The following is a 27,699-nucleotide window of genomic DNA, read 5'->3' on the forward strand; positions in this document are numbered from 1 at the left end:
TTACTTGGCTTGGACCTTGGGGATCTCGGACACCACTTCGGCTGGGGGGCAACGTCTAAGAACATGCCGTCCACTAGGCAGTATGGTTTTTTGGTTCTTCCTCTTCGGACTCTGTACATGAGGTAACAAGGGGTAATATAACTAAGGGGTATAAGGGTACATTATTATACAGGGGTAATATAACTGAGGAGGGCTATCAGGGGACATTATACAGGGTAAATATAAGTTATATTACCCTTGTATAATGTGCCCTAATAGGCCTCCTGAGTTATATTACCCCTGTATAATAATGTACCCTGATACCCCTTAGTTATATTACCCCGCTGGGATGTGGATGACACTGTTATGGGGAGGGGGATCTGTGGATGACAATGTTATGGGGAGGGGGACCTGTGGATGACTATGCTATGGGGGGATCTATGGATGACACTATATAGCATCTTATGCTATATGTGTCATCCACAGATCTCTCCCATTGCAGTGTCATCCACAGATCACCCTGCCCATAACAATGCCATACACAGATCCCCTCCATAACAGTGCCATCCACAGATCCCCCATAACAGGGTACATTATTATACAGGGCACGGGCAGGGTAATATAACTCAGCTCAGGACTAGGCCTATCAGACATTATACAGTTATAATGACACCCACAGCAGCCTCCATTCTAAATAATGTCCATAGTGATCCTTATTATAATTAATGTCCCCCACAGTGGCCCCCATTTTCATGTCTCCCACAGTGGCCGCCATTTTTATGTCCCCCACAGTGGCCCCCGCCCCCCATTGTAATTAATGCCCACCCACAGACCACAGTGTCTCCCCATTGTAAAAATTTTTTGGTGTAACCACATTGCACGGACGGTCACGTCATGGTGACACACCCACCCAGTGACCCACTGTCCCACAGACTCAGGCTCGCCACTCACTCAGCAGGCTGCTTTTCAGCACTGCTCCGGGCGGGCGGTAACAGGCAGGCAGTGTGGCGCTCACTCACTCACTGTACGTCACTCGCCTGCGCCGCCTAGTGGGAGGAGCAGGCGCGTGACGTCAGTGAGCACCACCCGCACGTACCGGAGCTGAGTGACTGGAGGTACGTACGGACACGGTAGATAAGAGAGGACTCGGGCACAGGTCGTAGTCGCAGGGCAGGAGAGATCAGAGGGAGGGAGCCAGGGCGCACGAGAGTAACAGACAGAGGAACGACAACAAGAGGGCGCCCCTGCCGCACCCCCCTTCTGACAGCGCCCCGGGCGGCCGCCCGGCCCGCCCCGTCCTAGAAATGGCCCTGGCCTCCCTCAGGGGCTGAAATAATGGTCCACCACCACTTTCTCCATGATCTCAGTCGGTGTAGATGTCTTTAGCTCCAGCCATTTTCTCACCAAATGGACCAGATCAAACATCTGCGACCTGACCGGCATTTCCAGACTATAGTTCCAGTCGTGCACCCTCCGGACAAGTACCGCTGGGGTAACTCCCAGTCGAGCAAGGATCTCCAATGTTAACTTACGATAGTCCCGGACATCCTGCTCGCTTAGGTCATAGTAGGCTTTTTGCGGTTTCCCTGTTTAAAATGGCGCAATCACCTCTGCCCACTCTGAATCTGGGAGTCTCTCTCTTTCTGCCTCTCTCTTAAACACAGTGAGATAGGCCACAATGTCATCATCAGGTGTCATCTTTTTCATGGCCCGCTGCACAACCCTCCTCACATTATCAGTGCCTGGGGGGCTTAACTCCACTTGTTGGGGTTGAGCCACAGCAGTCTCTCTAAGTGTGCAATCTGCTTCATCAACAAATGATTAGTTTCCTGCTGCTGTGCCATAGCCTGTTGTTGCTGCACATTAGGCCTCTTGCACACGACTGTATTTTCATTCCGTTTCCATTCCTTTTTTTTGCGGACCGTATATTTCAATGGGTCCACAAAAAAAACTGAAGATACTCCGTGTGCATTTTCGTTTCCGGATTTCCGTTCCATAAAAAAATTAAACATGTCCTATTATTGTCCGCATTACGGACAAGAATAGAACTGTTCTATTAGGGGCCAGCTGTTCTGTTACACAAAATACGGAATGCACACGAATGTCATCCATTTTTTTGGGCGGACCGCAAAATACATACGATCGTGTACAAGAGGACTTAGGCTGTAGTTGCACATGTTAGACTTCTTCGTGTCTCTATTTCAGTGATGGCCAGTTCGCCATGTTCGCCCCGCAAACACATGCGGGCTGCCATCTTAAATCACAAGTCCGGCGAGGCACAGGTAAGTCCTTACCTGTGCCTGCACCGCGAGCCAGTCTGAAACAAATGCAGTCACCGGGAGCAGGCAGTTCCGAGAACAGCCGCCGGGGGCCTTTATCGGGCTGTGCTTGGAACTGCCTGCTCCCGCTGACCGCATTTGTTTCAGACAGGCTCGCGGCGCAGGCACAGGTAAGGACTTGCCCATCTGGGCTCTAACTAACACATAGGTCTCTATCTCACCTTTAAGTCCCTGTTCACCCAGAGGATAGCTCCGGCTTCACTTAGCCTCACGGTCAGCCAGTTGCCAAGCCTTTAATCACGCAGGTCTTTTCTCTGGGGCATATCTCTCCTGAGACTTCCTCCAACACTGAGGATTGCAGCTGACCTTTAAATGAGAACTGTGGACATGGGCCACCTGTGAAACTCGGAGTGGATCGTGGGGCATAAGCACCCACCCAAGCTCTATGCTTATTCCCAATAAAGCTAGCTGATACTAGCTATACTAAGTAACTAGAGTTGAGCGGACGCCTGGATGTTCGGGTTCGGTCAAACTTCACAAAAAAGTTTGAGTTCAGGACCCGAACCCAAACCCCATTGAAGTCAATGGGGACCTAAACATTGGAGCACTAAAATGGCTTTAAAAAAGTCATGGAAAGGGCTAGAGGGCTGTAAAGGCTGCAAAATGTGGTTAAGAGCATGGCAAGTGCTCTGCAAACAAATGTGGATAGGGAAAGGACTTGAAATAACATAAAATACGTAAAAATAAAAAAATACTAATCTTGATCTAGGAGGAGGAGGTCCATATGGAGTAGGAGGTTGAGGAGGCGGTGGATGTGGCGGTGTAGGTGGAGGAGGAGGTAGCCAACACTGGTTTTGGGTTTTCATTTTTAATTTTTTTTTTTTTTATTTATTTTTTTCAAATCTGGGTAGACCCCAAAAAATTGTGAAATATAAAAAATAAAATACAGAGATATTGTGCTAGAGTACATCAAAGGCTGGGTGAGGCCGGTATACATGTCAATTCTGCACAAGGTACGGATAAGTCCTGTGGGATCCCTGCCTGGTTCATTTTAATGAACATGAGCTTGTCCACATTGGCTGTGGACAGGCGGCTGCGCTTCTCTTTGATAACCCCCTCCTGCCGTGCTAAACAAACATTCAGACAATACACTGGCTGCAGGGCAGGCCAGCACCTCCAAGGCGTAAAGGGCAAGCTCAGGCCATGTGCCCAATTTGGAGACCCAGAAGTTGAAGGGGGCAGACCCATCAGTCAGTATGTGTAGGCGTGTGCACACATACTGCTCAACCATGTCGCACGTCCCCGTGACGGCCTTGATCCAATTGCATATCTTCCCTATCAACTTTCGATGTTCTTTTATACGCTACCATGGTGATCACGGGTAACGGGGAAGCAGGGTTCATTGCCGGAGAGGGAGCCTGAGAAAGGGATACCACATCCAAGGGAGGTCAATGGATGAAATTAAATGTGGTCGAGCGGAAATTTTAGACAAATTATTGAAGCAGAAGCATCAAAGTAAAGGAGGGGGTGCGCGGCAATTACCCACTCCCGACTCAGGGAGGTAGTGACGATAAACAACAATACAGGACTCTTAAGATGCCCTGTTATTGGAATAATTAATAAAAAATTACAGGGAATGTCACTGGGGTATTTTAGGTTTTGAAACGTCAGACGCTTTGTTGACTCTAGATAACTTCTGCCTGATCGCACGTCCCCATGACGTCCACGATCCAATTGGATATCTTCCCTATCAACTTTCGATGTTCTTTTATGCGCCTACCATGGTGATCACGGGTAACGAGGAATCAGGGTTCCATGCGGAGAGGGAGCGTGAGAAAGGGATACCACATCCAAGGGAGGTCAATGGATGAAAAGTGATTGAGCGGAAATGTGGGACAAGTTGTTAAAGCGGAAGGATCGAATGAAAGGAAGGAGCGCGCGTCAATTAATTTAAAGACAAATTTTAGAAATGTATTCTCTGTCACCTATGCAGAGCAGGGGTTTTTCATCGGCAAAAATTGGTTAATGACACCCACCAATGGAACAGACGATTTTTAAAAATTTCGGTCCCTGTCAACTATGCAGAGCAGGGGTTTATTCACGGCAAAAAGTCACCTGAAAATGTAACAGACGATTTTTTTTTAATTTAGGTCCCTGTCACCTATGCAGAGCAGGGGTTTATTCACGGCAAAAATGGTAAAATGTCACCCAAGAATGTAACAGATGCTTTTGCACCCTGCTCCCTCTTTTGCTGTACTGGTGCATCTTTGCGACCACCGCCTCTTCCTCCAAACTGCACATGTCACTCGCATGACCTTGATTCCATGTGGGGTCTAGTGCCTCATCATCCTCCACATCATCTTCCACCCACTCTTTACCCCTGCCCTCCTTGTCTGTCTGAAGACTGCAGAAAGCCGCAACAGTTGGCACCTGTGTTTCGTCATCAGAGACATGCTGCGGTGGTCTTCCCATGTCCTCATCCTGAAACATAAGTGGTTGGGCATAAGTGCACTCAATCTCTTTCACTTCTGGTGCAGGGCTAGGTGGATGGCCCACGTAAACCCTGCCAGCATAGTCATCAAAAAGCATAAGAGACTGCTGCATGACTTGGGGCTCAGACTGCTCGCCTAATTTGCAAGTGGGTGAGTTGAAAGACAGATGGCCATGGGCTGTAGGTGCGAACTCTGATCTTTCAGCAGGGGACTGGGTGGGAGACAATGTGAAGGAACTGGAGGCACTGTCAGCCACCCAATCTACTATTGTCTGTACTTGTTCTGGCCTCACCATTCGTACTGTCCTAAATGCAGTGTAGGCCGCAAATGTACTTTCTAGCGCAAAAGATGAGCATTTGTCACCCAACAATATAACAGACGAATTGGTGAAATGCATTTCCCTGTCCACTATGTAGAGCAGGGGTATATCACAGCCAAAAATTGGTGAATGTCACCCAACAATGTAACAGAGGAATTAGTGAAATGTATTTCCTTGTCCGCTAGGTAGAGCAGGGGTATATCACAGCCAAAAATATGGGATATGTCACCCAACAATGTATCAGACAAATTAGTGAAATGGTTTAAAATAACATGAAATACTTAAAAATAAAAAATTATAATCTTGATCTAGGAGGTCCACATGGAGTAGGAGGTACAGGAGGACGTAGCGGTGTAGGTGGAAGCGGCGGTGGAGGAGGATGAGGTAGCCAACACAGTTTTTTGGTTTGGGAAATATAAAAAACACAACAATGAGAAAGTGCGCTGGAGTATAACAATGGCTGGGTAAGAACGGTTTACATGTCTATTCTGCACAAGGTACGGACAAGTCCTGTGGGAGCCATACCTGGTTCATTTTAATGAATGTGAGCTTGTCCACATTGGCTGTGGACAGGTGGCTGCGCTTGTCTGTGATAACGCCCCCTGCCATGCTAAACACACGTTCAGACAATACACAGGCTGCAGGGCAGGCCAGCACCTCCAAGGCGTAAAGGGCAAGCTAAGGCCATGTGCCCAATTTGGAAACCCAGAAGTTGAAGGGGGCAGACCGATCAGTCAGTACGTGTAGGCGTGTGCACACATACTGCTCCACCATGTTGCTGAAATTCTGCCTCCTGCTAAGACGTTCCATATCAGCTGGTGGTGCTGGTTGTTGTGGTGTGCTGACAAAGCTTTTCCACATTTCGGCCATACTTACCCTGCCTTCTGAGGTGCTTTGGCGACCTCTTCCTCCTCCTCTGCCTTCGCCTTGTGCTTCCACTGTACCCCCGCTGTCAGGTGGAAATGCCATCAGCGGCGCGTCTACCAGCGTGCGCTTGTACTCGCGCATCTTACGATCACGCTCCAGTGACGGAATTAAGGACGGTACGTTGTCCTTGTAACGGGGATCCAGCAGCGTGTCCACCCAGTAATCAGCACAAGTTATAATGTGGCCAACTCGGCGGTCATTGCAGAGACACTGCAGCATGTAATCGCTCATGTGTGCCAGGCTGCCCAGAGGCAACGACAATCTGTCCTCTGTGGGAGGTGTATCGTCTGTGTCCGCTGTATCCCCCTAGCCACGCACCAGTGATGCCCATGAACTGGTTTGGGTGCAAACCTGCTGTGAACACGGTTCCAACTCCTCCATCTCCTCCTCGTCATCCTCCAGAACTTTGCCCTGGCTGGACAATTGTGTACCTGGCGTATGTTGGTGCAGGAACCCACCCTCGGAGCCACTTGTGAATGACTGGCCTGAAACCCTTGTAAATGGTCCCTCTTCCTCATGTGCCACATCCTCTTCCATCATCGCCCGAAGCGGTCGTTGCGGAGACACTGCAGCATGTAATCGCTCATGTGTGCCAGGCTGCCCAGAGGCAACGAAAAGCTGTCCTCTGTGGGAGGTGTATCGTCTCTGTCCTCTGTATCCCCCCAGCCATGCACCAGTGATGGCCATGAGCTAGTCTGGGTGCAACCCTGCTGTGAACAAGGTTCCTCCTCCTCCATCTCCTCCTCCTCCTCCTCCACCTCGTCAACCTCCAGAACTGTGCCCTGGCTGGACAATTGTGTACCTGGCATTTGTGGGTGCAGGAACCCACTCTCGGAGCCACTTGTGAATCACTGGCAGGAAACCATACGAAATGATCCCTCTTCCTCCTCCTCCTCCTCCTGTGCCACATCCTCTTCCATCATCGCCAGGAGCGTTTTTTCAAGGAGGCATAGAAGTGGGATAGTAATGCTGAGAACGGCGTAATCGGCACTGGCCATGTTGGTGGAGTACTCGAAACAGCGCAACAAGGCACACAGATCTCGCATGGAGGTCCATTGGTGGTGAAGTAACATAGTACATAAGGCCGAAAAAAGACATTTGTCCATCCAGTTCGGCCTGTTATCCTGCAAGTTGATCCAGAGGAAGGCAAAAAAATCCCTGTGAGGTAGAAGCCAATTTTCCCCACTTTAGGGGAATAAAAAATTCCTTCCCGACTCCAATCAGGCAATCAGAATAACTCCCCGGATCAACGACCCCTCTCTAGTAGCTATAGCCTGTAATATTATTACACTCCAGAAATACATCCAGGCCCCTCTTGAATTCCTTTATTGTACTCACCATCACCACCTCCAGAGGCAGAGAGTTCCATAGTCTCACTGCTCTTACCGTAAAGAATCCTTTTCTATGTTTGTGTACAAACCTTCTTTCCTCCAGACGCAGAGGATGTCCCCTCATCACAGTCACAGTTCTGGGGATAAATAGATGATGGGATAGATCTCTGTACTGCCCCCTGATATATTTATACATATTAATTAGATCTCCCCTCAGTCGTCTTTTTTCTAAAGTGAATAACCCTAATTTTGATAATCTTTCAGGGTACTGTAGTTGCCCCATTCCAGTTATTACTTTAGTTGCCCTCCTCTGGACCCTCTCCAGCTCTGCTATGTCTGCCTTGTTTACAGGGACTCAGAACTGTACACAGTACTCTATGTGTGGTCTGACTAGCGATTTGTAAAGTGGTAGGACTTGTTGTGCATTTTCATACGTATACAATATTATCTAATGACATTATAATCAAAATGAATGCTCATCTCATTGCCTTTAAGAATAAGATCAGCTTGAACCAAAATTATATTATGTGGCTGAGGAGGCCAAGATGAGTTCATGGCAAGTTCAGTCTATAAAAAAAATATATATAATTGCAAACATAAACGGGCATTGTATTAAAAGTTAGTGCTACAGATATGAGACCATCTGTTAAGGAGTAAATCAACTCCCTGAAACATGTCTGTCTGGAGGGGACGGGGTTACTTGATAAGGACTCATGTCCTTGGAGCACACCTGCTGTATGAGCTTCAATTTATATATTCATATATTATATATATATATCTCTGTATGGTATATTTAGTTTACAACATATGTTAATCAATAATTCACATAATGTGTTATCTATGTGTAACAATGTATCGATTTATATATATGTTATACCATGTATTTACCATTTAGAAGAAACAACTACAGAAACAAGTAAGTTTAAGTTAATTGGATTTCAAAACAATAGTTATTCATGGGAGTACATAAGTGAAATCTACAAGTTCCGATGCCCAGCATCAAAGCCGCTACATAAAATTTTCATCAAGTCAACCCATATTTCAAAAGATAAGAGAAGACAACTCTCCGACAAATCCAGGATATAGGTAATTAAAAGTGTAAGGAAAAAACCTTCCTCAGTGATTTATGGTAGGAAGGTCAATGAGGTCCTGCGAAAGTATTATTAGATATTTAATTTTAATGCTTAAAAAGTTGTTATATTCACCTACAGTACCGCAGTGCCATCTGGAGGCAGATGGGCAACATTATATTATTTCATTATTTGCTCTATACCATTTTAGGAGTTGAGATCACGTCATGAGGTTATTAGCATGCGAATACACCCACCCTACCTGATTGGGAATCCATAATCTAAAGGGGATGATTCTTAGATAAGGGGGGGAATAATTACTCGTGTGCGGAGTAGCAGGGAGATGAGCAAGAGAAAAAAAAAGAAAACTTTACCAGAAGAAACTTGGATTATTTTTTTTTTGGATTACTAGGAAAGTTCTTCAGAACTGGTCCCATCTGAACTCTGTCTACCTTTGACCCGGTAACGTATATTTTGCCTACTACTCATGATATTAATAAGATATTTCTCTCGGTATATAGTCAAGAGTTCCCATACTGAGGGAATATATAGTGTTAGGCGCCTCCATAATGCTGATTATTCTCTTAGCAAAGATGCATATTGTTAATGGAAGATCTGACATTATTTGAAAAGAGGACCAAATCCTTGGGAAATTATTTTCCTTAGCCTGATTGCCGAGCTGAATATTTTATCATATTAATATCATATATTTTTGATTGGTCATAGGAAAACAGAGTCAAGGGATAACAGTTATTTTCCTGTAAATCCGTGTTTTATTGTTATAGCCTGTTTGATAACAGAAGATCCTAAGTTTCTCTTGGTATATAAGCCCGTTTGCTAAAAGTATGACACTGGTTGTCATGTATCAATAAATCATACTGTGCTGATCAGATAGGGGTGTGTTCACACCACCGTGTGGTACATTTTGGATATTACGTTGTAACTTCATCATTTGTTTTGCAGTTGTATTGTTTTTATATTCTTTGTTTTTATAATAAACTATTATATATTTTGCATATACAATTGTTCCTTTGTTTCACTGCTTGCACAAATCAAATTAAGATACTTGATAAAAAGAACTTAGAGGCGTTTTTATGTCCGCCTGAAGGATAATATATTTTTATATTTTTTTTATCCTCTCTTTTATATGAAGATTCTTTTTCATATAGAAGATATATGACATAAATGGAGGTCCGCACCGAGATCGAGTAATTCTTTAATTGATTGTGCAAATAGTGAAAGGTTCCACATTTCTTCTTGGCCAGTGTGGTGTTACATCTGTGTATTGATTATTGATCAGAAAGATGGGTGTTACAGGCAGTGACCCGGGTAGTGACTATGCTACAGCAGGCAGTCCACCCAGCCCAGCGCAGCTCATCCATAATGTTGTTGAATATGTACACTCACGGAACAAAATTGATAAAGATATAAATGAATGGATTAATGAGCTACAGGAAAAAGCCAAGGAAGAACGTGGGGATATATGGCAGTTAGGTGGCATGGTTGAAAGATACCTGACATATATTGATGTGTTGCAAGATAAAAACAAAAAGGACCAACACCTTTTATGCACATTGCCACCTGTATTATATGCATTACTGGCGGTCAGTACTCACTCACAAAAGAGAAGTGAATCTGTGCAGGAGATGGAGATCTATGTAGCCCAGCTAAAAGCAAATCTCAAAGTCGCAGAGACCGAGATTAAGGACTTAAAATACAACCTTGATCTCAGCCATGATGCGTATCAAAGGGCAAAAAGTGACGTAGAGGAGTTACATCTCCGGCATTCCAAAATTCAGCAGGCAGACAAATCAAGCCATACTATAATTGATATTGATCAAGATCCGTCTGATACTGAGGGATTTCCAGACCCCCCAAATCTCACGCCCCAACATTTAGACATGTCGTCATATGCTCTTAAAGTAGACTACATTCCAGACCACAAGCCACCAAGAAATGATGGCATGATTAGACAGGAGGCATTAACCCAATTAAAACGGGCATTCCAAACTGTAACCACCTTACTAGGTGCCAGCGACATAGAAGCCCCTAGAAGTTTCTCTCCACACATTCCCCTGGAGAGAGATGCAAGGGTTAAATCCCCTGCGCCATATGTGTCTCATGGAAGTTTCTCTCCACACATTCCCCTGGAGAGAGATGCAAGGGTTAAATCCCCTGCACCATATGGGTCTCATGGAAGTGATCAAAGTGCATACAATTCTGACAGTGATACGGGAAAGCGTGTGTCTTATTCCCTACCACGCAAGCATGAGTTTGCCCATAAGAAAGATCAGGGTCCCAGGCGACCAACATATGCTGAAGTGGTCTCTAGAAAGAAAAATCCTCAGTATTCAGAAAAAGATCAGAGTTCCTCAAGCATCATTAAGTTTCTGAATGCCACTGTGCCCAAGTTCTCTAAGAAAGGTTCTACTCAAATAGCAAACCACTTAGAACTGTATGAATCCACTATGGATTCTTTAAAGTTGTACTCTGATGTTGACAGGATCAGATTCCTACCATGGGCATTTGATGACAGGTACCGTCATTATTTTACTTCCTTTAGGGATAGAGGAATTCAAAATTGGCAAGATGTTTTGCATGAAATTAAATTAGAATTCGGACCTTACCGAACCATTACTGCTGCAAAACGTGAGATATATAAGCTTACATGTAGGCCCAATCAAAGCCCCCAGGAATTCCTCTCTGTCCTTAAAAATGCCTATGGGTTAGCATATAGGTCCCCAAATTGGGAATCTGAAGAGTTTAAGCAGCTGTTCTATGATGCAATGCCAACCCAGATCAAACTTAGCCTAGCTAGAGATCTTGATATTGAAGCTCCCTTGGATAGGTTGGTGACGGCTGCCACCACAATGTATAATATCAGTGAGTGCCATGAAACAGGTGAGAGGAGGTTCAAAAAGTCCCCAGAGCAAAATGTAGCTGAAGCTAAGGTAAACCCTAGCTTGGGATTTGAAACGCAGCCACGTAAATACCCTCAATCAACAGGACCTGTCCAACAAACCCAGCAACAACAGGTAGGACCCAAACAGATAAAACCCCAAAACCTCAATGGGTCAGAGGGAGATAATTCTGGTGCTGAAAGGTCTAACTACCGTCCCTATTACAATAGGGGCCCCCAGGGATCCAGGCCCTTTAACAATAGAGGGGGGTACAGGAATTGGAACAACAGGCCCAGACAACAAAGGGAAGATAGGCAGGAACCCTCAAGTTCACCTAGAAGTAGGTCACCCACCAATAACCAGGCCGCCCCACAAAATCAAAATGTACGCAAACCAAACAGGTTTGATCAGCTGGCTGAACAAATGACCCAGCTGTATGACATTGTAAGTAAGTTGTCCCAGGGGTCCCAAGGGAAACAGCCTGAACCTTTTTTAGGGGCAACTCCAGGTCCCAGCTCAGCCCCATAAAACAAATAGGGCAGGGTCAGAACCCAGGCCAACGCAAGGTAATCAAGGTGGCTGAGGAAAAATCTAAACTGATTTCTAATCATATTTTACCTTGCAGTGCTCCTGACCCTAAAGTTGGGGCCAGGGAGGAGGTGTCTAATATGTTATCTATTTTGCAGACTAATCTTGTCGATCCATACAATCCCGTGTCTTCTCCAACAAGTGATCCTATCGTATCAACGTCAGGCTGTGAACCGTCTATAATCTGTGACTTAATCCAGCATTCCCCTAAGGTGGGGGCTACTACTCCTGCTCCCTGCAGCAGGAATGTGAAAGATTCACCAGAGGTCGCGACGCTGCAGAGAGGTCACGCTCTCAGAAAACAGGAAAAGAACACTCACCCTAACTTTTTATGTGATTTGTTTCAGGTCAAAGGTCGATATTTTGTGGACTCCTACCTTCAAGATGAACATATCGGGCCGATCAGGGGTTTAATTGATACAGGATCACAGGCAACTATCTTATCATACAGTTACTTCCAACAAATTATGAACTTAACAGCAAAGAGACCGAGATTGAAATCATTCGATGGCTCTCTGATAAGTGTAGGTGGAGACACCTTGCAGGTAAAAGGTACATCATGGTTGACATTCAAAATTGGCAAGAAGACGATTAAACACCCCACACTGATTGTGGACCTTCCATATGATCGACTGATCATAGGAATTGACCTTCTGAAAAGGTTGAGCTCCATAATAGACTTCATTAATGAAGCAGTCTGGACTCAGGTAAAGGCACCCATTGCCTATGATTATTCTTGCAATGCACAAACACAACACAGTTGTCATGTGATTGAAGAAAGGCCTAACTCTGTTGAAGTTCATTTTAGGAACAGTCAAACGCCGGATGTCACGATCCTGAAAAATGGTAAGCCCGAGGAAGCTGTCAACGGTGCCGCTCATATCATTACTATCCAGAAGGACAGAATCGAGAAGATAACCCTGGATGAGGATGTATTGACTATTTCCCTTGAAGGGGGAAGTCACAAAGTCGCGGACCTGGCCAAATATACTCAATCCATGGTACAGATTGAAAGGGTCAATGACAATTTATTGATTCCCATACAGGTGAACAATATAGCCCGGGTGAAATATGCCAAGTTGGATCTGAAATCCGAAGCCAGCTACATAAGCTTAGGACTCTTAAAACAGGTCACCAATCCTAAAATGATAAAAAATTCCTCTCCACAGGAACAATGGGTTCATGATCTGGATGGAGATTCCCAGAGTCATAATGTGGTTGCAAAATGTCTTTTGTCTATCTCCATAGGAAGTAAGACTACAGAACACGTTTTCATCGTGTTGAATGAACCACGGCATCAGATATATATGGGTAATGACCTTCTACACCGATTTGCCGTGCAGATCGATCTGGTAAATAATACCCTCTGGTCCAGATTACCGGGAGACCCAGAGGGATTCCAGGATGTGAAGCAAGCCTTGAGATGGGGACAACAGATGCCCTATGCCGTGAGTATCATGGTTGCCGAGGAGGTTAGAATCCCTGAAGGATGTAAACCATTTCTTCTTCCCATTCAAGTGAAAAAGGGACAAACTCTGAAGAACGCAGACGCTTTGATCTGTTTGTCCAACCGGATGCAGAAACTCGGCCTACAGGTAAAACCCACTCCTATAATTAACATCCATCAGGATCCATTGCACATGATAATCCATAACATGGCTCCCCATAGCATATCCCTGCAGAAGAACACAGTAATTGGTCTAGCTATGGATTCGGAATACTATACTTTTGGGTTCCAGAATGATGTAATTGGACTTATTCCTGATGAATACCTAACAGAAGAACAAATATTGGAACAATATTTTTCCTCAACACCTGAGGGGTTATTCAATATCCACTCTGTTTATCCTTTCAGTTCTGAAGAAGGTACATGCCACATCGAAGAGTCATCATTGGTTTTCAACCAGGAGATCGATGAAAAGGAGTACGAGTCATGCCAACAAGGAAAGGATAAGGTACGCTATACCCAAAATGATTTAACCAGTGAGCTTGAAGAAACTTACGAGTTAAGTCAACCTGAAATCTTTCCAGAATTTCAGGAACGGGTGGAAGAGCAAATCTCTATAGCTAACGCATGCTCCAATGAGTCAGAGCGTCAACAGCTAAAGGAGCTCTTCACAGAATTCCAGGACATGTTTGCCAAGGATTCTTATGATTGTGGGAAAACAGACCTGCATGTCGCAAGAATCCAGACAGATCCTGATGCACCCCCTGTCTTTGTCAAACAATACCGACTTCCGCTGGCGGCTTACGAGTCCCTATCGGAAATCGTCAAAAACCTGGAGAAGAGGGGCATCATCCGTCCGATACATAGCTCGTTCAACCATCCTATACTTGGAGTCCTCAAACCCAACGGTCAATTTCGTCTCTGCTCAGACCTAAGACAATTGAACAAACGTGTTTACATGTCCGGATGGCCCGTGCCATACATTGACCAGTGTTTGGCGCACATTCAAGGATCCAAAATTTTCACCGCCCTTGACTGTGCACAAGGATATTGGACGATTAAAGTGGACGAAAGGGATCAGTACAAACTGGCCTTTACATTTGGAAAGACACAATATGCATGGACCCGACTACCCTTCGGGTACATAAATGCGGGCCATGAATTTGCTGTGTTCATGCATAAGGCAATGCCTGATGCCACTGAACGAGGTACCTTATCCTATGTGGATGACATTCTAATCAAAAGCACAACTTTTGAGGCACACATTGTAGAACTGAAGCATGTACTAACCCAACTTAAAAAAGCTGGTGTGAAACTTTCTTTGCAGAAGGCTCAATGGTGTCGTGCCAAGGTAAATTTCTTAGGTCATGAAATCACTGCTGATGGAATCAACCCACAGAAGAAGAAGGTGGAAGCAGTGATCAACACCAAGTCACCTACCAATCTCAAGGAGTTGAGATCCTTCTTGGGCATGATGAACTATTCCCGTAAGTTTATAGATAATTATGCAGAAATTACAAAACCTCTTTTGCAGTTGCTGAAGAAAGGAGTGAAATGGGAATGGAGTGAGCGTCATGAGCAAGCTGTGAATGAACTCAAGGCCAAGCTTGTCCAGGCCCCATGCCTTGCATATCCAGAAGGTGGAAAACCTTTCTTCGTGGAAACAGGTTTTACTGACAAAAGCATGAGTGCAGTCCTTTTCCAGAAAAAGGAAAACCTGAACAAGATCATCGCCTATGCCAGCAAATCCTTATCACCGGTTGAGGTAAAATTCAACAGTTGTGAGAAAGCATTACTGTCAACTGTGTGGGCTTTACAATATTTCAGGAGTTTTATTCAAGGTGAAAAGATCATTGTGGAAACTGCACATCAACCACTGCAATATTTACAAAGTGACAGGATCAAGGATGGAAATCTGTCAAACAGCAGGATAACCGCCTGGACGATGTCCTTAATGGGATGGCCATTGGAGATCAGGTATAAACAAAATAATAAGAACCCAGTTGCTCAAGGACTAGCTGAACTGCATGATTGTTCCAACGCGGAACAGGGAGGTAAGTCACCAGAAAGTGATTTCTTGGAGGAACAATCATCATCTCCATATAAATCTTATGAAGAGGAGTACTGCAAATCATTACCATATGTATATGTAGACGGTTGTTCTTTCCATACAGATGTAGGAAATGAGCGTACACTGGTTGCAGGTGTCGGAATTGCATGGAATAATATATTCCCGGACATATCCGTCGGATACAAAATTGGCCCCAAAAGTAGCCAAGTCGCAGAACTCACTGCTGTGTACAAAGCCGTACAAATGGCTATCAAATATGATATTAAAGAGTTTTCTATAATCACAGATTCTGACTATATTCGTAATAGCTTTGTGGAGTATTTCCCCGGATGGAAAAGATCCAACATGATGAGAAGTAATAACAAGCCAATCAAGCATGGTAAGATGTTTTGTGAAATCGATAAAATGGTTATTACCCACAATCTTACAATTTACTGGAAGAAGGTAAAGGGTCATTCAAAATATCCAGGTATGGACAAGGAAGGAAATGACCTGGCAGACTCCCTCGCTAAACAAGCAGCCATCAATGGAGAAGTTTTGGATGTGGATGATCTCATGGGAACTATTCAAGTGGATGCAACAACAAGAAGTCAGGCCCAAAAGGGGACTGAAGCCAATGTTTTGCAATGGAGTCAAGAGTCCCCTAGTGAGGATCTCATCATGAGCCAAAAGGGGGATACAATTGTTGGTGCTTTTTATAAACACATTGAAGATCCACAGAATTGTCCCATAAATACGGAAGATTGCGATGGCAAAGAGGAGTTGCGGATTATGATGAAGGGTAAGTGCCAATTCTCGTTGCAGGATGGATTGTTAATTAGGACCTCGAAGAATGGTATCACGCAATGGGTAGTACCCGCAACATACCGAGGTTTGATGCTACAACATGCCCATGATGCCCCGACAGCTGGTCACCGAGGTGAGAAGTTGACATACGAATTGTTACGGGACTACGCTTATTGGCCACATATGTTGCAAGATGTTCGCACGTATTGTCAAGGATGCCTAATCTGTCCTCAATTCCAGCCACAGACACCCACTCATCGAGCGCCGCTGATGAAAAGGGGGATGTCCATGCCATGGTCGGACATCCAAATTGACTTCATTGGACCAGTAACAACCTCATCAAAAGGCAACAGATACATGCTAACCATGACTTGCTTGTTCACAAAATGGGTGGAATGTTTGCCTTGTAAAACATGCAGTTCAAGCGTATGTGCATCTCTTCTCATTAACCACATATTTTCCAGGTTTGGTCTTCCCCAACGCATCGAGTCCGATCGTGGAAGTCATTTCACTAGTGAGGTGATGACAAAGATGTGGGAGATACTGGGGGTAAAAAGGAAGCTACATATAGCTTATCGGCCAGCCTCTAGTGGTGGAGTGGAACGCTACAACCAATCCATTGTGAACATTCTAAAAAAATTTGTCAATGAATCCGGTAAGGACTGGGATGTCAAATTGCCTTTGGTTCTTATGGCCATCAGGGCCACCCCAAGCGCAGCAACCAAACTTTCTCCCTTCGAAATGATCACAGGCAGGAGGATGGTATTACCCCAACATTTGCTATACCGGACAACAGACCACAATCTAATAAATGCTACAACATCTCATCAATATGTGGAAAATCTACGCAAGCACCTTCAACATGCGTTTGCATTCGCCCAGAGGAATATAGAGAAAGCCGCAATAAGTGCTAAGACATACTACGATCTGAAGACTACACAGAAGGAGTATCAAATTTCCGATCAGGTTTATCTCTATAACTTCGCTCGGGATCAAGTGAAGGAGAGAAAGTTCTTACCTTCCTGGAAAGGACCTTATGTCATCACTGACAAGTTGTCACCTGTGGTCTACAAGATAAAAATCCCTAAGGGGGATGAATTTGTAGAAAAATGGGTGCACATTAACCAGTTACGTATCTGTCATCCTAGCTCACGACTTCGCGAGATAGAAGGAATTGGATGAAGAGAAGTGAAGAGATTTTACGGTTCCAGCTAAAGACGGAAACCAGGATTTGGTATTGTATGAACAAACATGTATACTAACCATCCTCATGTGTGTTTCCTCCGTAACAAAACATCTCTTAACTTGCCTCTAAAAACTGAGAACTTGCTCTGTTCAAAAAAGAACCTATGCCAATCAAAGATACATGATAGCATTAACTCTTTTCTTGCAGGATAAAAAGTGAAAGATGTATGTATTCACATGTGTCATACAATTTTATAGGTACAAGATGCCGACTAAGATGATCGCCATCGTTTATATCATCCTAATCTTGGGAAAGGAGTTCCACACTGAGCCGATTGCTGTGCCAGGTCCTTCATCCGGGATCATGCTGCAGGACACCGCAGGATTCATACTGACGAACAAGAGGATTCTATCCCAAAAGATCTACATCAGTCTGGATCCACGCGTTTTCGTTGAAAGACAATTCAACGTGTCTGAAATCATGTCGCCGGAAATCCAAGCCTGGTACCAGACGCACATCGGATATTCCCAAGAACGGGTTACGCAAATCCTGGAGCAAGCAAGAAAAACCTTGACCAGAGAGCCGTTTTCTACAAACCAAAGACCAAAGCGATTCATTTCTGCAATCGTAGCCGCTGTAATTTTTAGCGTAATAGGCGCTGTCATTGCCACAGGTGTAACAGTTGCCAATTCCATCTCTATCAAAACATTGGAACTTGAGATCGGTTCATTGAAGAGTAACCTATTAAGTATACATGCGGAGATGGAGAAGCAGAAGAGACATTTATCTGATTTATATACTGTTGTGCAAGATACTGTCGTCACCACAAATTTACACTCTGAATTGCTATCTCATTCAATAAATCTGCACAAAAGTAATGAACAATTTAAACAGGAGCTTATATTATTGAAAGAGCGTATTGACTTTCAAACTCAAGTTTACCATGACGAAGTGCAGAGTGGGATGCAAGATCTGAGGGAAGGACGCATTCCCCTTTATTTCGTATCCTATGACGTCATTCGTAGGATGCTACAGAACATCAGTAAGGATAAGATAGAAGATATTCAATTGAACCTAGCGTTCAACATGGGAATTGCCATACCATTATATGTCGATCCCATAAAAATGGAGATTTGTTTCTTATTGTCGATTCCCGTTGTTACTAAGAACAATGTATACCAGATGAAAAAGATTCATAACGTAGGCACCTGGAAAGAGAACATTCACGTTAGAATCCAAGCTCCTGATATTGTAGCATACCAACCATGGAAACCGGAGTGGTTTTCTGTCCCAATTCTGGATAATTGTGTGATGTTCCGGGACAACAATTTTCAATGCGAGGGTGATCCATTTAACTATGATGCGACTAACGCGTTGTGTGGCCTCGAATACGAGAAACATGGATCAGAAAAGTGCCAGGTGACCCTGTCAAAAATCGAGGAGGGAAACGTGGTAAATGCGGTCTTAATTAAAAATAAGTGGCTTGTTAGTACTCGCCTACCAGACATGACTGTTTTCTCAAATGACCACGTAATGGTGAAAGTCATCGCCCTGCCTTCTCGTGTATCCATTATAAAAGTACCTCAAAATTCCAGGATTATGATTGGAAATCGTACTCTATATCCTGTTGACCTAGAGGACATTGAGGGAGAAGTGGAGAGTATTGATGCCTTCCAAAACCAGGAGATTGCCATAAACCCAGACTTAAGATTTTTGCTAGATAACAAACCTAGCCATACTATTCGAATGGTAATCAGGAAGGACAACGTCACCATGGACACATTTCAGTATTCGCCAGCAGACAATGATATATTGTATCCCTCCGTTTGGACATGGGGGGGAGATTATATATGGGGCATATTGTTTATCATCATAATAGGATGGTTAAGTTTGTTAACCATCCAAGTGGTGCGTTGGATAAGATTCTTCAAAAAGACTTTGGCCAAGTTATGGTACAAACAAGGTTCACGCACCCAACCTTTAGAAGAAGACATTTGAAAAGCCCTTTTATGCATTCCAAACACATTCACACGTTATGGAATATTTTGGAATGAAGGGGGATTTGTTGTGCATTTTCATACGTATACAATATTATCTAATGACATTATAATCAAAATGAATGCTCATCTCATTGCCTTTAAGAATAAGATCAGCTTGAACCAAAATTATATTATGTGGCTGAGGAGGCCAAGATGAGTTCATGGCAAGTTCAGTCTATAAAAAAAATATATATAATTGCAAACATAAACGGGCATTGTATTAAAAGTTAGTGCTACAGATATGAGACCATCTGTTAAGGAGTAAATCAACTCCCTGAAACATGTCTGTCTGGAGGGGACGGGGTTACTTGATAAGGACTCATGTCCTTGGAGCACACCTGCTGTATGAGCTTCAATTTATATATTCATATATTATATATATATATCTCTGTATGGTATATTTAGTTTACAACATATGTTAATCAATAATTCACATAATGTGTTATCTATGTGTAACAATGTATCGATTTATATATATGTTATACCATGTATTTACCATTTAGAAGAAACAACTACAGAAACAAGTAAGTTTAAGTTAATTGGATTTCAAAACAATAGTTATTCATGGGAGTACATAAGTGAAATCTACAAGTTCCGATGCCCAGCATCAAAGCCGCTACATAAAATTTTCATCAAGTCAACCCATATTTCAAAAGATAAGAGAAGACAACTCTCCGACAAATCCAGGATATAGGTAATTAAAAGTGTAAGGAAAAAACCTTCCTCAGTGATTTATGGTAGGAAGGTCAATGAGGTCCTGCGAAAGTATTATTAGATATTTAATTTTAATGCTTAAAAAGTTGTTATATTCACCTACAGTACCGCAGTGCCATCTGGAGGCAGATGGGCAACATTATATTATTTCATTATTTGCTCTATACCATTTTAGGAGTTGAGATCACGTCATGAGGTTATTAGCATGCGAATACACCCACCCTACCTGATTGGGAATCCATAATCTAAAGGGGATGATTCTTAGATAAGGGGGGGAATAATTACTCGTGTGCGGAGTAGCAGGGAGATGAGCAAGAGAAAAAAAAAGAAAACTTTACCAGAAGAAACTTGGATTATTTTTTTTTTGGATTACTAGGAAAGTTCTTCAGAACTGGTCCCATCTGAACTCTGTCTACCTTTGACCCGGTAACGTATATTTTGCCTACTACTCATGATATTAATAAGATATTTCTCTCGGTATATAGTCAAGAGTTCCCATACTGAGGGAATATATAGTGTTAGGCGCCTCCATAATGCTGATTATTCTCTTAGCAAAGATGCATATTGTTAATGGAAGATCTGACATTATTTGAAAAGAGGACCAAATCCTTGGGAAATTATTTTCCTTAGCCTGATTGCCGAGCTGAATATTTTATCATATTAATATCATATATTTTTGATTGGTCATAGGAAAACAGAGTCAAGGGATAACAGTTATTTTCCTGTAAATCCGTGTTTTATTGTTATAGCCTGTTTGATAACAGAAGATCCTAAGTTTCTCTTGGTATATAAGCCCGTTTGCTAAAAGTATGACACTGGTTGTCATGTATCAATAAATCATACTGTGCTGATCAGATAGGGGTGTGTTCACACCACCGTGTGGTACATTTTGGATATTACGTTGTAACTTCATCATTTGTTTTGCAGTTGTATTGTTTTTATATTCTTTGTTTTTATAATAAACTATTATATATTTTGCATATACAATTGTTCCTTTGTTTCACTGCTTGCACAAATCAAATTAAGATACTTGATAAAAAGAACTTAGAGGCGTTTTTATGTCCACCTGAAGGATAATATATTTTTATATTTTTTTTATCCTCTCTTTTATATGAAGATTCTTTTTCATATAGAAGATATATGACAGACTATGTTCTTATCACGGGCATCTATGCCCCTTCTGATGCAACCCATTATCTTATTGGCCTTGGCAGCAGCTGCCTAACACTGGTTTTTGCAGCTTAGTTTGCTGTTTATTAAAATTCCTAGATCTTTTTCCATGTCAGTGTTACCGAGTGTTTTATCATTTAGTATGTATGGGTGACTTGCATTATTCCTTCCCATGTGCATAACTTTACATTTGTCAGTGTTAAACCTCATCTGCCACTTATCTGCCCAAGCCTTCAATCTATCCAGATCCCTCTGTAGTAGTATACTATCCTCTTCAGTGTAAATTACTTTAAACAGTTTAGTGTCATCTGCGAAAATTGATACTTTACTATGCAAGCCTTCTACAAGATCATTAATAAATATGTTGAAGAGAATAGGGCCCAATACTGACCCCTGAGGTACCCCACTAGTGACAGTGACCCAATCTGAGTGTGTACCGTTAATAACCACCCTCTGTTTTCTATCATTGAGCCAGTTACTTACCCACATACAGACGTTTTCTCCCAGTCCGAGCATTCTCATTTTATATACTAACCTTTTATGTGGTACAATGTCAAATGCTTTGGAGAAGTCCAGATATACGACATCCATTGATTCGCCGCTGTCAAGTCTAGAACTTACCTCCTCATAGAAACTGATTAAATTAGTTTGGCATGACCGATCCCTCACGAAGCCATGCTGATATGGCGTTATTTGCTTATTTCCGTTGAGATGCTCTAAGATAGCATCTCTCAGAAAATCTTCAAACAGTTTACCCACAACAGATGTTAAACTTACCGGCCTATAGTTTCCAGGCTCTGTTTTTGGACCCTTTTTGAATATTGGCACCACATTTGCCATGTGCCAATCCTGTAGGACATTCCCTGTCAGTATAGAGTCCGCAAATATCAGAAATAAGGGTCTGGCTATGACATTACTTAATTCCCTTAGGATACGGGGGTGTATGCCATCCGGTCCTGGCGATTTGTCTATTTTAATCTTTTTAAGTCGCTGATGTACTTCTTCCTGGGTCAGACAGGACACTTTTAATAGGGAATTTATTTTTACATTCTGCATGTCATCTGACAGTTTATTTTCCTCAGTGAATACATTGGAGAAAAAAATATTTAACAGCTCTGCTTTCTCCTCGTCGCTCTCTGCGATTCCCCCCTCATTACTCTTTAAAGGGCCGACACCTTCAGATTTATACTTTTTAACATTTATATAATTGAAGAACATTTTAGGGTTAGTTTTACTCTCTTTGGCAATTAATCTCTCGGTCTCTAGTTTGGCCGCTTTTATTTGTTTTTTACATGTTCTATTTTTTTCCTTATAATTTTTCAGTGCTTCCGTGCTACCCTCCTGTTTTAGTGATTTATATGCTTTCTTTTTGTCATTTATTGCTTTCTTTACAGTTCTATTTATTTATCCACATTGGTTTCTTTTTGTTCCTTAACCTTTTATTCCCATACGGTATGTACCTCTCACAATGAGATTTTAGGATGTTTTTAAAGATGTCCCATTTTGTGGCTGTATTTTTATTTTTGAGGACATTGTCCCAGTTAGTTAGGCCTATGGCCTCTTAGTTGGCTAAATTTAGCTTTTTTGAAGTTTGGTATTTTTGTTCCTCCCTGTAGAAACGCTCTTTTGAATGATAATTGGAAGGTTATTACTTTATGGTCACTGATTCCCAGGTATCCACCAACCTGCACGTCTGTTGTTCTGTCAGGCCTATTGGTTAATACGAAGTCCATTATGGCCGTCCCTCTAGTCGGGTCCTGAACCAGTTGGTAGAAGTAATTGTCTTTGGTTATTGCCAAAAACCTGTTTCCCTTATGAGATATACAAGATTCCGTTTCCCAGTCTATATCTGGGTAGTTGAAGTCCCCCATAATTACCACCTCATTATGATTTGCCGCCTTGTCTATCTCGTTTAGTAGTAGATTTTCTGTGGACTCTGGTATATTAGGTGGTTTACAGTAAACTCCTATTAGTAATTTATTATTGTTTTTAGCTCCATGTATCTCTACCCACAGTGACTCCACATGTTCATGTCCCTCACTTATATCTTCACGGAGTGTGGCCTTTAGACAAGACTTTACATAAAGGCAAACCCCTCCCCCTCTCCGGTTTTGACGATCCTTTCTAAACAGACTGTAACCTTGTACATTAACTGCCCAGTCATAGCTATCATCCAGCCATGTCTCAGTTATACCCACTATGTCATAGTTCTCCTCACACATCACTAATTCCAGCTCCCCAGTTTTATTAGTCAGGCTTCTGGCATTAGTATACATACATTTGAGAGGTTTATGTATATTTTTTACCCTACACCTTTCCTTCTGAACTGTTCTAGTCCCTCCTTCCATTCCTCCCACAGTCCCACTACCTTGCCCCCGGTCTCTATCTGCACTATCTTCCCCTCCTATAGTGTAATTTCCCTCCCCCCCCAGTCCCTAGTTTAAACACTTCTCCAACCTTCTAGCCATCTTTCTCCCCAGCACAGCTGCCCCTTCCCCATTGAGGTGCAGCCCGTCCCTACGATAGAGCCTGTAGCCGATAGAGAAGTCGGCCCAGTTCTCCAGGAACCCAAACCCCTCCTTCCTACACCAGTTCTTGAGCCACTTGTTAATCTCCCTAATCTCCCACTGCCTTTCTTGTGTGGCTCGTGGTACAGGCAGTATTTCGGAAAATACTACCTTTGAGGTCCTCACCCTAAGCTTTTGACCTAAATCCCTGAAATCATTTTTAAGGACTCACCACCTACCTCTAACTTTGTCATTGGTTCTGATATGGACCATGACCGCTGGATCTTCTCCAGCCCCTCCCAGTAATCTGTCAACCCGATCCGCGATGTGTCGAACTCTAGTGCCAGGAAGACAGCACACTGTTCGGCGATCACGGTCTTTGTGACAGATTTCCCTATCTGTTCCCCTAATAATGGAGTCTCCCACTACCAGCACCTGTCTGGCCTGCCCTGCTCTCCTGGTTCCCTGCTTACTGGATCTGACATTCCCCTGACTGGCAGAGGAAGTGTCCTGCTGCAGCAGTGCCGTCCCTGGACTGACACCCCCGTCATCTGCCAAACGTGCAAACTTGTTGGGGTGTGTTAGATCAGGGCTAGCCTCCCTGGCACTCTTCCCTCTACCCCACTTTCTAACTGTTACCCAGCTAGCTACCTCACTTTCCTCAGCCTCCTCTCTGTCACCCTCCCCCTCATCTACCCCAAAGAGTGCTTGCTCGGTGAGAAGCAAACTCTTTTTCAAATTGTCAATGCCTCTCAGTGTTGCAACTTGCCCGTTTAGAGACTCGATTAGCGATTCCAAACGGGTAATTTGCTCACATCTTGAACAAAGATATACACCCTTGAACGGCTGTTCCAGGACTGCATACATCATGCAAGATGTGCACTGGACTGCGTTGTCAATTGTGCAACACATACTAAATGGGGATTACAATAGTAAAAAGGTAAAACAGTAAATATGATTTAGAATTAGACCCTGTCTGTTGTAGTTGAAGGACTACCTAGAATTAAGCCAACAACACACAAGGAAATTATAACCAACCTTAGTTTCCAACTCCTTGTCTAGAACTCCTTTTTTTTAACTCCACTTAATAAGAAGCCCACTTAGTAGAGCAAGCTTCAGGATGAGCAGGCTCTAGAGAGTCTAGTGGCTCAATTTATAGCACCTGGTTGCCCAGGCCACTCCCCTTAATCAAGCAGAGAAAAAAAAATGGGTTTAAATAAGTGGTGCTGTTCCGCCGAGCGACTCACCTGTGCGTGCTGCAGCTGAAACTCCACTATCGCCTGCTGCTGCTCGCACAGTCTGGCCAGCATGTGCAAGGTGGAGTTCCACCTTGTGTGCACGTCGCATATGAGGTGGTGAGCGGGAAGGCTGAAGTTACGCTGCAGCTCTGACAGGCGAGCAGAAGCAGGGTGGGAACGCCGAAAGTGCGCACAGATGGCCCGCACTTTCTGCAGCAGCTCTGACACATCGGGGTAATTTTTTAAGGAACCTCTGCACCACCAAATTCAGCACATGCGCCAGGCAAGGGATGTGCGTCAAACCGGCTAGTCCCAGAGCTGCTACGAGATTTTGCCCATTATTGCACACCACAAGGCCGGGCTTGAGGCTCACTGGCACCAACCACTCATAGGTCTGTTGTTCCATGCCCGTCCACAGCTCCTGCACCGTGTGGGGTTTGTCCCCCAAACAGATAAGTTTTAAAACTGCCTGCTGTCGTTTACACTTCGCTGTGCTGAAGTTGGTGGTGAAGGTGTTGCGCTGACCAGATCAGGAGGCAGTAGAGGATAAGGAAGTGGAGTAGGAGGAGGAAGCAAGAGGAGGCAAAGAGAAACGCCCTGCAATCCTCGGTGGTGGAAGGACATGCGCCAAACTGCTATCCGCCTCAGGCCCAGTTGCCACTGCATTTACCCAGTGTGCAGTTAGGGAGATATAATGTCGCTGACTGTGCTTACTGGTCCATGTATCTGTAGTTAGGTGGACCTTGCCACAGATGGTGTTGTGCAGCGCACACCTGATTTTGTACCCCACTTGGTTGTGCAGGGAAGGGATGGCTCGCCTGGAAAAGTAGTGGCGGCTGGGAACGACGTACTGTGGGACAGCCGCTGCCATAAGGCTTTTAAAACTCTCCGTCTCCACCAGACGGAATGACAGCATTTCAAAGGCCAGGAATTTTGAAATGCTGGTATTCAGGGCCAGGGATCACAGGTGGGTACGGGGGTACTTCCTCTTACGCTCCAGTGTATGGGAGATAGACAGCTAAATGCTTCCATGGGACATTGTGGAGAGGATTGGTGACCCAGGTGGTGGTGTTTGCGGGGTGGCAGGTGCCACTTTCACTCCAGAGGGGGATAAAGAGGCCGAGACTGCAGCAGAAGAGGAAGCAGGAGGAGCCAGAGACCTTTCTTGGTTTTTGAGGTGTCTACTCCACTGCAACTCGTGCTTTGCACTTAGATGCCTGGTCATGTGGGTTGTGCTCAGGTTTAGAACGTTTATGCCTCGCTTCAGGCTCTGATTGCACAGCGTGCAAACCACTCGTGTCTTGTCGTCAGCACATTGTCTGAAGAACTACTACGCCAGGGAACTCATTGGAGCTGGCTTTGGTGTGCTCAGTCCCTTGGTGCGGTGGGCAGTAGCAGGCGTACTGTCTAGGAGACAGCTGCTCCACTTTTGCACCCTGCTCCCTTTTCTACTGTGCTGGTGGCTCTGTGCGACCACCGCCTCTTCCTCCAAACTAGACAGGTCACTTGCATGAACTTGATTCCATGTGGGGTCGAGGACCTCATCGTCCTCCACATCATCTTACACCCAGTCTTCACCCCTGCCCTCCATGTCTGTCTGCAAAAAGCCGCAGCATTTGGCACCTGTGTTTCGTCATCATCTGAGATGTGCTGCGATAGTCCTCCCATGTACTCATCCTGAAACATAAGTGGTTGGGCATCGGTGCACTCAATCTCTTCCACTTCTGGGGCAGGGCTATGTGGATTGCCCTGGGAAACCCTGCTAGCAGAGTCATCAAAAAGCAGAAGAGACTGCTGCATGACTTGGGGCTCAGACTGCTTGGCTGATTTGCAAGGGGGTGAGTTGAAAGACTGATGGCCATGGACTGCAGGTGCCAATTCTGATCTTTCAGCAGGAGACTGGGTGGGAGACAATGTGAAGGAACTGGAGGCACTGTCAGCCACCCAATCTACTATCGCCTGTACTTGTTCTGGCCTCACCATTTGTAGAGCCGCATTAGGCCCGACCAAATAACGCTAAACGTTCTGTCGCCTACTCGCACCTGAAGAAGGTGTTTCACTTGTGCGTGTAGCTGGCACAGATTGACCATGTCCTCTCCCTACAACAGAAGCTCCACCAACACCAGCAGCACCACGACCGGGGCCAATTCCCTTATTTGACGCTCTCCTCATTCTTTGCGTTCACAAACCAAACTTACAGATGGTTTATGTCAGGCGACTATGCAACCACCAATAGTTAACAATTAAGTTCACTGACAGTAAGGCAGTGCCGGTGTCATATAGAGGAAACATTTCTTGAGGTCACACAATAGTTTGACAGGCAAATTTTATACAATTACTTCACGGTCACAATTTTTTTTTTATTTGTCAACCAACAATGTAACAGCAGTATTGACTGGTTGTATTGAACTGTCACAAATGCAAGAAAAGCCCCAAATGTAGTATCTTGCACAAAATGGGTGTTTTTTGAAAACCAGAATATAACAGCGGTATTTAAAGGGCTTCTGTCAGCCCACTAAACCGTTTTTGTTTTTTTTTGCATAATAATAACCCCTACACTGCGATTTATCCATACATAAGTAAAATAATAATTTTGGTTCAGTAGAATTTGCTAAAACCCTATTTTTATAATATGTAAATTACCTTGCTACCAGCA

General features: G+C 43.9%; 1 long non-coding RNA gene across 1 annotated transcript; it reads left to right on the forward strand.

The window, feature by feature from the left end:
- LOC120978230 lies at positions 1 to 23,037 on the forward strand. The gene is made up of 4 exons (XR_005774037.1): positions 1 to 113; positions 8,015 to 8,022; positions 17,956 to 17,959; positions 23,027 to 23,037. It is a non-coding gene; the product is annotated as an uncharacterized LOC120978230 (long non-coding RNA).
- The last annotated feature ends 4,662 nt before the right edge of the window (positions 23,038 to 27,699 follow it).

The sequence above is a fragment of the Bufo bufo genome, chromosome 8 (genome assembly GCF_905171765.1).
Source record: "Bufo bufo chromosome 8, aBufBuf1.1, whole genome shotgun sequence".
In the NCBI taxonomy this organism is placed as follows: Eukaryota; Metazoa; Chordata; class Amphibia; order Anura; family Bufonidae; genus Bufo; species Bufo bufo.